Source organism: Equus asinus, chromosome 9 (assembly GCF_041296235.1).
Source record: "Equus asinus isolate D_3611 breed Donkey chromosome 9, EquAss-T2T_v2, whole genome shotgun sequence".
Lineage (NCBI taxonomy): Eukaryota > Metazoa > Chordata > Mammalia > Perissodactyla > Equidae > Equus > Equus asinus.
The window spans coordinates 1,569,480-1,583,338 of NC_091798.1; positions in this window are offsets into that span (position 1 = coordinate 1,569,480).

Here is a 13,859-nt window from a genome sequence, read left to right on the forward strand (position 1 = left end):
CACCTGTCGGACACGCCAAAATCACCTGCCGGCTACGCCACAGCCAGTTGGTGAACACTCCGGAAACACCTGCCGGGCTGGCTGGAACCACCTGCCAGTTACGCCAACATCACCTGCCAGCTACGCCAGAACCACTTGGCGGAGACTCCAGAAACACCTGTTGGGCCAGCCGGAACCACCTCTCAGACGTGCCAAAACCATGTGCCTGAGATGCTGGAACCACAGCCCGAACACACCGAAACCACCTGCCAGACCCAACTGAAACACCTGCCGAGCACGCAGGAACAACCTGCTCGCCTCGCCGGAACCACCTGCCTGGCACGCCGGAGCCACCTGCTCGCCTCGCCGGAACCACCTGCCGGGCCCAGCGGAAGCACCTGCCGAGCGCGCCGGAGCCACCTGCTCGCCTCGCCGGAACCACCTGCCGGACGCAGCAGAAGCACCTGCCGAGCGCGCCGGAGCCACCTGCTCGCCTCGCCGGAACCACCTGCCGGGTCCTGCGGAAGCACTTGCCGAGCGCGCCGGAGCCACCTGCTCGCCTCGCCGGAACCACCTCCCGGGCGCAGCGGAAGCAGCTGCCGGGCGCGCCGGAGCCACCTGCTCGGCTCGCCCTAATCACCTGCCGGGCCCTAACCCTAACCCTAACCCTAACCCTATCCCCAAACCCTAACCCTAACCCTAACCCCTAACCCTAAGCCTAACCCTAAACCCTAACCCAACCGTAACCCTAACCCTAACCCTACCCCTAACCCTAACCCCTAACCCCAAACCCTAAACCCTAACCCTAACCGTAACCCTAACCCTATCCCTAACCCTAACCTGACGGACAGGCTGGAACCAGCTGCTCAACTCGCCGGAACCACCTGCCAGACATGCCAGAACCACCTGCCGAGCACGCCGGAGCCACCTGCTGGACTCACCAGAACCACCTGCCTGACAGGCCAAAATCAACAGCTGGCTATGAGAGAACCACCTGGCAGACAATCCGCAATAACCTGCCAGGCATGCAGGAACCACCTCTCAGACGTAAGAGAACCACGTGCCGGACACGCTGGAACCACGTCCTGGACAGACTGGAACCACCTGCCGGACATGCCTGGACCACCTGCCGAGCACGCCGGAACCACCTGCTCGACTCGCAGGACCCATGTGCCAGACACGCCAAAATGAACTGCCGGCTACACCAGAACCACTTACCGGACACTCCGGAATAACCTGCCCGGCATGCCAGAACCACCTCTCAGAAGTGCCAGAAGCACGTGCTGGACATGCCGGAACAACCTATCGGACAGAACGGAACAACCTGCCGGACACACCAAAATCACCTGCGGGCTACGCCAGAACCACTTGGAGGACTCTCCGGGAAAACCTGCCGGGCATGCTGGAACCACCTCTCAGACGTGCCTGAACCACGTGGCGGACACTCCGGAAACGCATGTCGGGCCGGCCGGAACCACCTCTCAGACGTGCCAGAACCTCATGCCGGACACCCCAGAACCACCTGCTGGACAGACCGGAAACACCTGCCGGACACGCCGGAACCACATGTTCGACTCGCTGGAACCACATTCTGGACATGGCAAAATCACCTGCCGCCTATGCCAGAACCGCTTGGGGAACACTCCGGAATCACCTGTCAGGCATGCCGGAACCACCTCTCAGACATGCCAGAACCACATGCCAATGACACCGGAAGCACCTGCCGAGCATGCCGGAAGCACCTGCTCGACTCGCCAGAACCACCTGTCGGACACGCCAAAATCACCTGCCGGCTACGCCACAGCCAGTTGGTGAACACTCCGGAAACACCTGCCGGGCTGGCTGGAACCACCTGCCAGTCACGCCAACATCACCTGCCAGCTACGCCAGAACCACTTGGCGGAGACTCCAGAAACACCTGTTGGGCCAGCCGGAACCACCTCTCAGACGTGCCAAAACCATGTGCCTGAGATGCTGGAACCACACCCCGAACAGACCGAAACCACCTGCCAGACCCAACTGAAACACCTGCCGAGCACGCAGGAACAACCTGCTCGCCTCGCCGGAACCACCTGCCTGGCACGCCGGAGCCACCTGCTCGCCACGCCGGAACCACCTGCCGGGCTCAGCGGAAGCACCTGCCGAGCGCGCCGGAGCCACCTGCTCGCCTCGCCGGAACCACCTGCCGGGCCCAGCGGAAGCACCTTCCGAGCGCGCCGGAGCCACCTGCTCGCCTCGCCGGAACCACCTGCCGGGTCCAGCGGAAGCACTTGCCGAGCGCGCCGGAGCCACCTGCTCGCCTCGCCGGAACCACCTCCCGGGCGCAGCGGAAGCAGCTGCCGGGCACGCCGGAGCCACCTGCTCGGCTCGCCGGAATCACCTGCCGGGCCCTAACCCTAACCCTAACCCTAACCCTATCCCCAAACCCTAACCCTAACCCTAACCCCTAACCCTAAGCCTAACCCTAAACCCTAACCCAACCGTAACCCTAACCCTAACCCTACCCCTAACCCTAACCCCTAACCCCAAACCCTAAACCCTAACCCTAACCGTAACCCTAACCCTATCCCTAACCCTAACCTGACGGACAGGCTGGAACCAGCTGCTCAACTCGCCGGAACCACCTGCCAGACATGCCAGAACCACCTGCCGAGCACGCCGGAGCCACCTGCTGGACTCACCAGAACCACCTGCCTGACAGGCCAAAATCAACAGCTGGCTATGAGAGAACCACCTGGCAGACAATCCGCAATAACCTGCCAGGCATGCAGGAACCACCTCTCAGACGTAAGAGAACCACGTGCCGGACACGCTGGAACCACGTCCTGGACAGACTGGAACCACCTGCCGGACATGCCTGGACCACCTGCCGAGCACGCCGGAACCACCTGCTCGACTCGCAGGACCCATGTGCCAGACACGCCAAAATGAACTGCCGGCTACACCAGAACCACTTACCGGACACTCCGGAATAACCTGCCCGGCATGCCAGAACCACCTCTCAGAAGTGCCAGAAGCACGTGCTGGACATGCCGGAACAACCTATCGGACAGAACGGAACAACCTGCCGGACACACCAAAATCACCTGCGGGCTACGCCAGAACCACTTGGAGGACTCTCCGGGAAAACCTGCCGGGCATGCTGGAACCACCTCTCAGACGTGCCTGAACCACGTGGCGGACACTCCGGAAACGCATGTCGGGCCGGCCGGAACCACCTCTCAGACGTGCCAGAACCTCATGCCGGACACCCCAGAACCACCTGCTGGACAGACCGGAAACACCTGCCGGACACGCCGGAACCACATGTTCGACTCGCTGGAACCACATTCTGGACATGGCAAAATCACCTGCCGCCTATGCCAGAACCGCTTGGGGAACACTCCGGAATCACCTGTCAGGCATGCCGGAACCACCTCTCAGACATGCCAGAACCACATGCCAATGACACCGGAAGCACCTGCCGAGCATGCCGGAAGCACCTGCTCGACTCGCCAGAACCACCTGTCGGACACGCCAAAATCACCTGCCGGCTACGCCACAGCCAGTTGGTGAACACTCCGGAAACACCTGCCGGGCTGGCTGGAACCACCTGCCAGTCACGCCAACATCACCTGCCAGCTACGCCAGAACCACTTGGCGGAGACTCCAGAAACACCTGTTGGGCCAGCCGGAACCACCTCTCAGACGTGCCAAAACCATGTGCCTGAGATGCTGGAACCACACCCCGAACAGACCGAAACCACCTGCCAGACCCAACTGAAACACCTGCCGAGCACGCAGGAACAACCTGCTCGCCTCGCCGGAACCACCTGCCTGGCACGCCGGAGCCACCTGCTCGCCACGCCGGAACCACCTGCCGGGCTCAGCGGAAGCACCTGCCGAGCGCGCCGGAGCCACCTGCTCGCCTCGCCGGAACCACCTGCCGGGCCCAGCGGAAGCACCTTCCGAGCGCGCCGGAGCCACCTGCTCGCCTCGCCGGAACCACCTGCCGGGTCCAGCGGAAGCACTTGCCGAGCGCGCCGGAGCCACCTGCTCGCCTCGCCGGAACCACCTCCCGGGCGCAGCGGAAGCAGCTGCCGGGCACGCCGGAGCCACCTGCTCGGCTCGCCGGAATCACCTGCCGGGCCCTAACCCTAACCCTAACCCTAACCCTATCCCCAAACCCTAACCCTAACCCTAACCCCTAACCCTAAGCCTAACCCTAAACCCTAACCCAACCGTAACCCTAACCCTAACCCTACCCCTAACCCTAACCCCTAACCCCAAACCCTAAACCCTAACCCTAACCGTAACCCTAACCCTATCCCTAACCCTAACCTGACGGACAGGCTGGAACCAGCTGCTCAACTCGCCGGAACCACCTGCCAGACATGCCAGAACCACCTGCCGAGCACGCCGGAGCCACCTGCTGGACTCACCAGAACCACCTGCCTGACAGGCCAAAATCAACAGCTGGCTATGAGAGAACCACCTGGCAGACAATCCGCAATAACCTTCCAGGCATGCAGGAACCACCTCTCAGACGTAAGAGAACCACGTGCCGGACACGCTGGAACCACGTCCTGGACAGACTGGAACCACCTGCCGGACATGCCTGGACCACCTGCCGAGCACGCCGGAACCACCTGCTCGACTCGCAGGACCCATGTTCCAGACACGCCAAAATGAACTGCCGGCTACACCAGAACCACTTACCGGACACTCCGGAATAACCTGCCCGGCATGCCAGAACCACCTCTCAGAAGTGCCAGAAGCACGTGCTGGACATGCCGGAACAACCTATCGGACAGAACGGAACAACCTGCCGGACACACCAAAATCACCTGCGGGCTACGCCAGAACCACTTGGAGGACTCTCCGGGAAAACCTGCCGGGCATGCTGGAACCACCTCTCAGACGTGCCTGAACCACGTGGCGGACACTCCGGAAACGCATGTCGGGCCGGCCGGAACCACCTCTCAGACGTGCCAGAACCTCATGCCGGACACCCCAGAACCACCTGCTGGACAGACCGGAAACACCTGCCGGACACGCCGGAACCACATGTTCGACTCGCTGGAACCACATTCTGGACATGGCAAAATCACCTGCCGCCTACGCCAGAACCGCTTGGGGAACACTCCGGAATCACCTGTCAGGCATGCCGGAACCACCTCTCAGACATGCCAGAACCACATGCCAATGACACCGGAAGCACCTGCCGAGCATGCCAGAAGCACCTGCTCGACTCGCCAGAACCACCTGTCGGACACGCCAAAATCACCTGCCGGCTACGCCACAGCCAGTTGGTGAACACTCCGGAAACACCTGCCGGGCTGGCTGGAACCACCTGCCAGTCACGCCAACATCACCTGCCAGCTACGCCAGAACCACTTGGCGGAGACTCCAGAAACACCTGTTGGGCCAGCCGGAACCACCTCTCAGACGTGCCAGAACCATGTGCCTGAGATGCTGGAACCACACCCCGAACAGACCGAAACGAACTGCCAGACCCAACTGAACCACCTGCCGAGCACGCAGGAACAACCTGCTCGCCTCGCCGGAACCACCTGCCAGGCCCAGCGGAAGCACCTGTCGGGCGCGCTGGAGCCACCTGCTCGCCTCGCCGGAACCACCTGCCGGGCCCAGCGGAAGCACTTGCCGAGCGCGCCGGAGCCACCTGCTCGCCTCGCCGGAACCACCTGTCGGGCCCTAACCCTAACCCTAACCCTAACCCTATCCCCAAACCCTAACCCTAACCCTAACCCCTAACCCTAAGCCTAACCCTAAACCCTAAACCAACCGTAACCCTAACCCTAACACTACTCCTAACCCTAACCCCTAACCCCAAACCCTAAACCCTAACCCTAACCGTAACCCTAACCCTATCCCTAACCCTAACCTGACGGACAGGCTGGAACCAGCTGCTCAACTCGCCGGAACCACCTGCCAGACATGCCAGAACCACCTGCTGAGCACGCCGGAGCCACCTGCTGGACTCACCAGAACCACCTGCCTGACAGGCCAAAATCAACAGCTGGCTATGAGAGAACCACCTGGCAGACAATCCGCAATAACCTGCCAGGCATGCAGGAACCACCTCTCAGACGTAAGAGAACCACGTGCCGGACACGCTGGAACCACGTCCTGGACAGACTGGAACCACCTGCCGGACATGCCTGGACCACCTGCCGAGCACGCCGGAACCACCTGCTCGACTCGCAGGACCCATGTGCCAGACACGCCAAAATGAACTGCCGGCTACACCAGAACCACTTACCGGACACTCCGGAATAACCTGCCCGGCATGCCAGAACCACCTCTCAGAAGTGCCAGAAGCACGTGCTGGACATGCCGGAACAACCTATCGGACAGAACGGAACAACCTGCCGGACACACCAAAATCACCTGCGGGCTACGCCAGAACCACTTGGAGGACTCTCCGGGAAAACCTGCCGGGCATGCTGGAACCACCTCTCAGACGTGCCTGAACCACGTGGCGGACACTCCGGAAACGCATGTCGGGCCGGCCGGAACCACCTCTCAGACGTGCCAGAACCTCATGCCGGACACCCCAGAACCACCTGCTGGACAGACCGGAAACACCTGCCGGACACGCCGGAACCACATGTTCGACTCGCTGGAACCACATTCTGGACATGGCAAAATCACCTGCCGCCTATGCCAGAACCGCTTGGGGAACACTCCGGAATCACCTGTCAGGCATGCCGGAACCACCTCTCAGACATGCCAGAACCACATGCCAATGACACCGGAAGCACCTGCCGAGCATGCCGGAAGCACCTGCTCGACTCGCCAGAACCACCTGTCGGACACGCCAAAATCACCTGCCGGCTACGCCACAGCCAGTTGGTGAACACTCCGGAAACACCTGCCGGGCTGGCTGGAACCACCTGCCAGTCACGCCAACATCACCTGCCAGCTACACCAGAACCACTTGGCGGAGACTCCAGAAACACCTGTTGGGCCAGCCGGAACCACCTCTCAGACGTGCCAGAACCATGTGCCTGAGATGCTGGAACCACACCCCGAACAGACCGAAACGAACTGCCAGACCCAACTGAACCACCTGCCGAGCACGCAGGAACAACCTGCTCGCCTCGCCGGAACCACCTGCCAGGCCCAGCGGAAGCACCTGTCGGGCGCGCTGGAGCCACCTGCTCGCCTCGCCGGAACCACCTGCCGGGCCCAGCGGAAGCACTTGCCGAGCGCGCCGGAGCCACCTGCTCGCCTCGCCGGAACCACCTGTCGGGCCCTAACCCTAACCCTAACCCTAACCCTATCCCCAAACCCTAACCCTAACCCTAACCCCTAACCCTAAGCCTAACCCTAAACCCTAAACCAACCGTAACCCTAACCCTAACACTATTCCTAACCCTAACCCCTAACCCCAAACACTAAACCCTAACCCTAACCGTAACCCTAACCCTATCCCTAACCCTAACCTGACGGACAGGCTGGAACCAGCTGCTCAACTCGCCGGAACCACCTGCCAGACATGCCAGAACCACCTTCCGAGCACGCCGGAGCCACCTGCTGGACTCACCAGAACCACCTGCCTGACAGGCCAAAATCAACAGCTGGCTATGAGAGAACCACCTGGCAGACAATCCGCAATAACCTGCCAGGCATGCAGGAACCACCTCTCAGACGTAAGAGAACCACGTGCCGGACACGCTGGAACCACGTCCTGGACAGACTGGAACCACCTGCCGGACATGCCTGGACCACCTGCCGAGCACGCCGGAACCACCTGCTCGACTCGCAGGACCCATGTGCCAGACACGCCAAAATGAACTGCCGGCTACACCAGAACCACTTACCGGACACTCCGGAATAACCTGCCCGGCATGCCAGAACCACCTCTCAGAAGTGCCAGAAGCACGTGCTGGACATGCCGGAACAACCTATCGGACAGAACGGAACAACCTGCCGGACACACCAAAATCACCTGCGGGCTACGCCAGAACCACTTGGAGGACTCTCCGGGAAAACCTGCCGGGCATGCTGGAACCACCTCTCAGACGTGCCTGAACCACGTGGCGGACACTCCGGAAACGCATGTCGGGCCGGCCGGAACCACCTCTCAGACGTGCCAGAACCTCATGCCGGACACCCCAGAACCACCTGCTGGACAGACCGGAAACACCTGCCGGACACGCCGGAACCACATGTTCGACTCGCTGGAACCACATTCTGGACATGGTAAAATCACCTGCCGCCTACGCCAGAACCGCTTGGGGAACACTCCGGAATCACCTGTCAGGCATGCCGGAACCACCTCTCAGACATGCCACAACCACATGCCAATGACACCGGAAGCACCTGCCGAGCATGCCAGAAGCACCTGCTCGACTCGCCAGAACCACCTGTCGGACACGCCAAAATCACCTGCCGGCTACGCCACAGCCAGTTGGTGAACACTCCGGAAACACCTGCCGGGCTGGCTGGAACCACCTGCCAGTCACGCCAACATCACCTGCCAGCTACGCCAGAACCACTTGGCGGAGACTCCAGAAACACCTGTTGGGCCAGCCGGAACCACCTCTCAGACGTGCCAGAACCATGTGCCTGAGATGCTGGAACCACACCCCGAACAGACCGAAACGAACTGCCAGACCCAACTGAACCACCTGCCGAGCACGCAGGAACAACCTGCTCGCCTCGCCGGAACCACCTGCCAGGCCCAGCGGAAGCACCTGTCGGGCGCGCTGGAGCCACCTGCTCGCCTCGCCGGAACCACCTGCCGGGCCCAGCGGAAGCACTTGCCGAGCGCGCCGGAGCCACCTGCTCGCCTCGCCGGAACCACCTGTCGGGCCCTAACCCTAACCCTAACCCTAACCCTATCCCCAAACCCTAACCCTAACCCTAAACCCTAACCCTAAGCCTAACCCTAAACCCTAAACCAACCGTAACCCTAACCCTAACACTACTCCTAACCCTAACCCCTAACCCCAAACCCTAAACCCTAACCCTAACCGTAACCCTAACCCTATCCCTAACCCTAACCTGACGGACAGGCTGGAACCAGCTGCTCAACTCGCCGGAACCACCTGCCAGACATGCCAGAACCACCTGCTGAGCACGCCGGAGCCACCTGCTGGACTCACCAGAACCACCTGCCTGACAGGCCAAAATCAACAGCTGGCTATGAGAGAACCACCTGGCAGACAATCCGCAATAACCTGCCAGGCATGCAGGAACCACCTCTCAGACGTAAGAGAACCACGTGCCGGACACGCTGGAACCACGTCCTGGACAGACTGGAACCACCTGCCGGACATGCCTGGACCACCTGCCGAGCACGCCGGAACCACCTGCTCGACTCGCAGGACCCATGTGCCAGACACGCCAAAATGAACTGCCGGCTACACCAGAACCACTTACCGGACACTCCGGAATAACCTGCCCGGCATGCCAGAACCACCTCTCAGAAGTGCCAGAAGCACGTGCTGGACATGCCGGAACAACCTATCGGACAGAACGGAACAACCTGCCGGACACACCAAAATCACCTGCGGGCTACGCCAGAACCACTTGGAGGACTCTCCGGGAAAACCTGCCGGGCATGCTGGAACCACCTCTCAGACGTGCCTGAACCACGTGGCGGACACTCCGGAAACGCATGTCGGGCCGGCCGGAACCACCTCTCAGACGTGCCAGAACCTCATGCCGGACACCCCAGAACCACCTGCTGGACAGACCGGAAACACCTGCCGGACACGCCGGAACCACATGTTCGACTCGCTGGAACCACATTCTGGACATGGCAAAATCACCTGCCGCCTATGCCAGAACCGCTTGGGGAACACTCCGGAATCACCTGTCAGGCATGCCGGAACCACCTCTCAGACATGCCAGAACCACATGCCAATGACACCGGAAGCACCTGCCGAGCATGCCGGAAGCACCTGCTCGACTCGCCAGAACCACCTGTCGGACACGCCAAAATCACCTGCCGGCTACGCCACAGCCAGTTGGTGAACACTCCGGAAACACCTGCCGGGCTGGCTGGAACCACCTGCCAGTCACGCCAACATCACCTGCCAGCTACACCAGAACCACTTGGCGGAGACTCCAGAAACACCTGTTGGGCCAGCCGGAACCACCTCTCAGACGTGCCAGAACCATGTGCCTGAGATGCTGGAACCACACCCCGAACAGACCGAAACGAACTGCCAGACCCAACTGAACCACCTGCCGAGCACGCAGGAACAACCTGCTCGCCTCGCCGGAACCACCTGCCTGGCACGCCGGAGCCACCTGCTCGCCACGCCGGAACCACCTGCCGGGCTCAGCGGAAGCACCTGCCGAGCGCGCCGGAGGCACCTGCTCGCCTCGCCGGAACCACCTGCCGGGCCCAGCGGAAGCACCTTCCGAGCGCGCCGGAGCCACTTGCTCGCCTCGCCGGAACCACCTGCCGGGTCCAGCGGAAGCACTTGCCGAGCGCGCCGGAGCCACCTGCTCGCCTCGCCGGAACCACCTGTCGGGCCCTAACCCTAACCCTAACCCTAACCCTATCCCCAAACCCTAACCCTAACCCTAACCCCTAACCCTAAGCCTAACCCTAAACCCTAACCCAACCGTAACCCTAACCCTAACCCTACCCCTAACCCTAACCCCTAACTCCAAACCCTAAACCCTAACCCTAACCGTAACCCTAACCCTATCCCTAACCCTAACCTGACGGACAGGCTGGAACCAGCTGCTCAACTCGCCGGAACCACCTGCCAGACATGCCAGAACCACCTGCCGAGCACGCCGGAGCCACCTGCTGGACTCACCAGAACCACCTGCCTGACAGGCCAAAATCAACAGCTGGCTATGAGAGAACCACCTGGCAGACAATCCGCAATAACCTGCCAGGCATGCAGGAACCACCTCTCAGACGTAAGAGAACCACGTGCCGGACACGCTGGAACCACGTCCTGGACAGACTGGAACCACCTGCCGGACATGCCTGGACCACCTGCCGAGCACGCCGGAACCACCTGCTCGACTCGCAGGACCCATGTTCCAGACACGCCAAAATGAACTGCCGGCTACACCAGAACCACTTACCGGACACTCCGGAATAACCTGCCCGGCATGCCAGAACCACCTCTCAGAAGTGCCAGAAGCACGTGCTGGACATGCCGGAACAACCTATCGGACAGAACGGAACAACCTGCCGGACACACCAAAATCACCTGCGGGCTACGCCAGAACCACTTGGAGGACTCTCCGGGAAAACCTGCCGGGCATGCTGGAACCACCTCTCAGACGTGCCTGAACCACGTGGCGGACACTCCGGAAACGCATGTCGGGCCGGCCGGAACCACCTCTCAGACGTGCCAGAACCTCATGCCGGACACCCCAGAACCACCTGCTGGACAGACCGGAAACACCTGCCGGACACGCCGGAACCACATGTTCGACTCGCTGGAACCACATTCTGGACATGGCAAAATCACCTGCCGCCTATGCCAGAACCGCTTGGGGAACACTCCGGAATCACCTGTCAGGCATGCCGGAACCACCTCTCAGACATGCCAGAACCACATGCCAATGACACCGGAAGCACCTGCCGAGCATGCCGGAAGCACCTGCTCGACTCGCCAGAACCACCTGTCGGACACGCCAAAATCACCTGCCGGCTACGCCACAGCCAGTTGGTGAACACTCCGGAAACACCTGCCGGGCTGGCTGGAACCACCTGCCAGTCACGCCAACATCACCTGCCAGCTACGCCAGAACCACTTGGCGGAGACTCCAGAAACACCTGTTGGGCCAGCCGGAACCACCTCTCAGACGTGCCAGAACCATGTGCCTGAGATGCTGGAACCACACCCCGAACAGACCGAAACGAACTGCCAGACCCAACTGAACCACCTGCCGAGCACGCAGGAACAACCTGCTCGCCTCGCCGGAACCACCTGCCAGGCCCAGCGGAAGCACCTGTCGGGCGCGCTGGAGCCACCTGCTCGCCTCGCCGGAACCACCTGCCGGGCCCAGCGGAAGCACTTGCCGAGCGCGCCGGAGCCACCTGCTCGCCTCGCCGGAACCACCTGTCGGGCCCTAACCCTAACCCTAACCCTAACCCTATCCCCAAACCCTAACCCTAACCCTAACCCCTAACCCTAAGCCTAACCCTAAACCCTAAACCAACCGTAACCCTAACCCTAACACTACTCCTAACCCTAACCCCTAACCCCAAACACTAAACCCTAACCCTAACCGTAACCCTAACCCTATCCCTAACCCTAACCTGACGGACAGGCTGGAACCAGCTGCTCAACTCGCCGGAACCACCTGCCAGACATGCCAGAACCACCTTCCGAGCACGCCGGAGCCACCTGCTGGACTCACCAGAACCACCTGCCTGACAGGCCAAAATCAACAGCTGGCTATGAGAGAACCACCTGGCAGACAATCCGCAATAACCTGCCAGGCATGCAGGAACCACCTCTCAGACGTAAGAGAACCACGTGCCGGACACGCTGGAACCACGTCCTGGACAGACTGGAACCACCTGCCGGACATGCCTGGACCACCTGCCGAGCACGCCGGAACCACCTGCTCGACTCGCAGGACCCATGTGCCAGACACGCCAAAATGAACTGCCGGCTACACCAGAACCACTTACCGGACACTCCGGAATAACCTGCCCGGCATGCCAGAACCACCTCTCAGAAGTGCCAGAAGCACGTGCTGGACATGCCGGAACAACCTATCGGACAGAACGGAACAACCTGTCGGACACACCAAAATCACCTGCGGGCTACGCCAGAACCACTTGGAGGACTCTCCGGGAAAACCTGCCGGGCATGCTGGAACCACCTCTCAAACGTGCCTGAACTACGTGGCGGACACTCCGGAAACGCATGTCGGGCCGGCTGGAACCACCTCTCAGACGTGCCAGAACCTCATGCCGGACACCCCAGAACCACCTGCTGGACAGACCGGAAACACCTGCCGGACACGCCGGAACCACATGTTCGACTCGCTGGAACCACATTCTGGACATGGCAAAATCACCTGCCGCCTATGCCAGAACCGCTTGGCGAACACTCCGGAATCACCTGTCAGGCATGCCGGAACCACCTCTCAGACATGCCAGAACCACATGCCAATGACACCGGAAGCACCTGCCGAGCATGCCGGAAGCACCTGCTCGACTCGCCAGAACCACCTGTCAGACACGCCAAAATCACCTGCCGGCTACGCCACAGACAGTTGGTGAACACTCTGGAAACACCTGCAGGGCTGGCTGGAACCACCTGCCAGTCACGCCAACATCACCTGCCAGCTACGCCAGAACCACTTGGCGGAGACTCCAGAAACACCTGTTGGGCCAGCCGGAACCACCTCTCAGACGTGCCAGAACCATGTGCCTGAGATGCTGGAACCACACCCCGAACAGACCGAAACCACCTGCCAGACCCAACTGAACCACCTGCCAAGCACGCAGGAACAACCTGCTCGCCTCGCCGGAACCACCTGCCAGGCCCAGCGGAAGCACCTGTTGGGCGCGCCGGAGCCACCTGCACGCCTCGCCGAAACCACCTGCCTGGCACGCCGGAGCCACCTGCTCGCCTCGCCGGAACCACCTGCCGGGCCCAGCGGAAGCGCTTGCCGAGCGCGCCGGAGCCACCTGCTCGCCTCGCCGGAACCACCTGCCGGGCGCAGCGGAAGCAGCTGCCGGGCGCGCCGGAGCCACCTGCTCGCCTCGCCGGAACCACCTGCCTGGCACGCCGGAGCCACCTGCTCGCCACGCCGGAACCACTTGCCGGGCTCAGCGGAAGCACCTGCCGAGCGCGCCGGAGCCACCTGCTCGCCTCGCCGGAACCACCTGCCGGGCCCAGCGGAAGCACCTTCCGAGCGCGCCGGAGCCACCT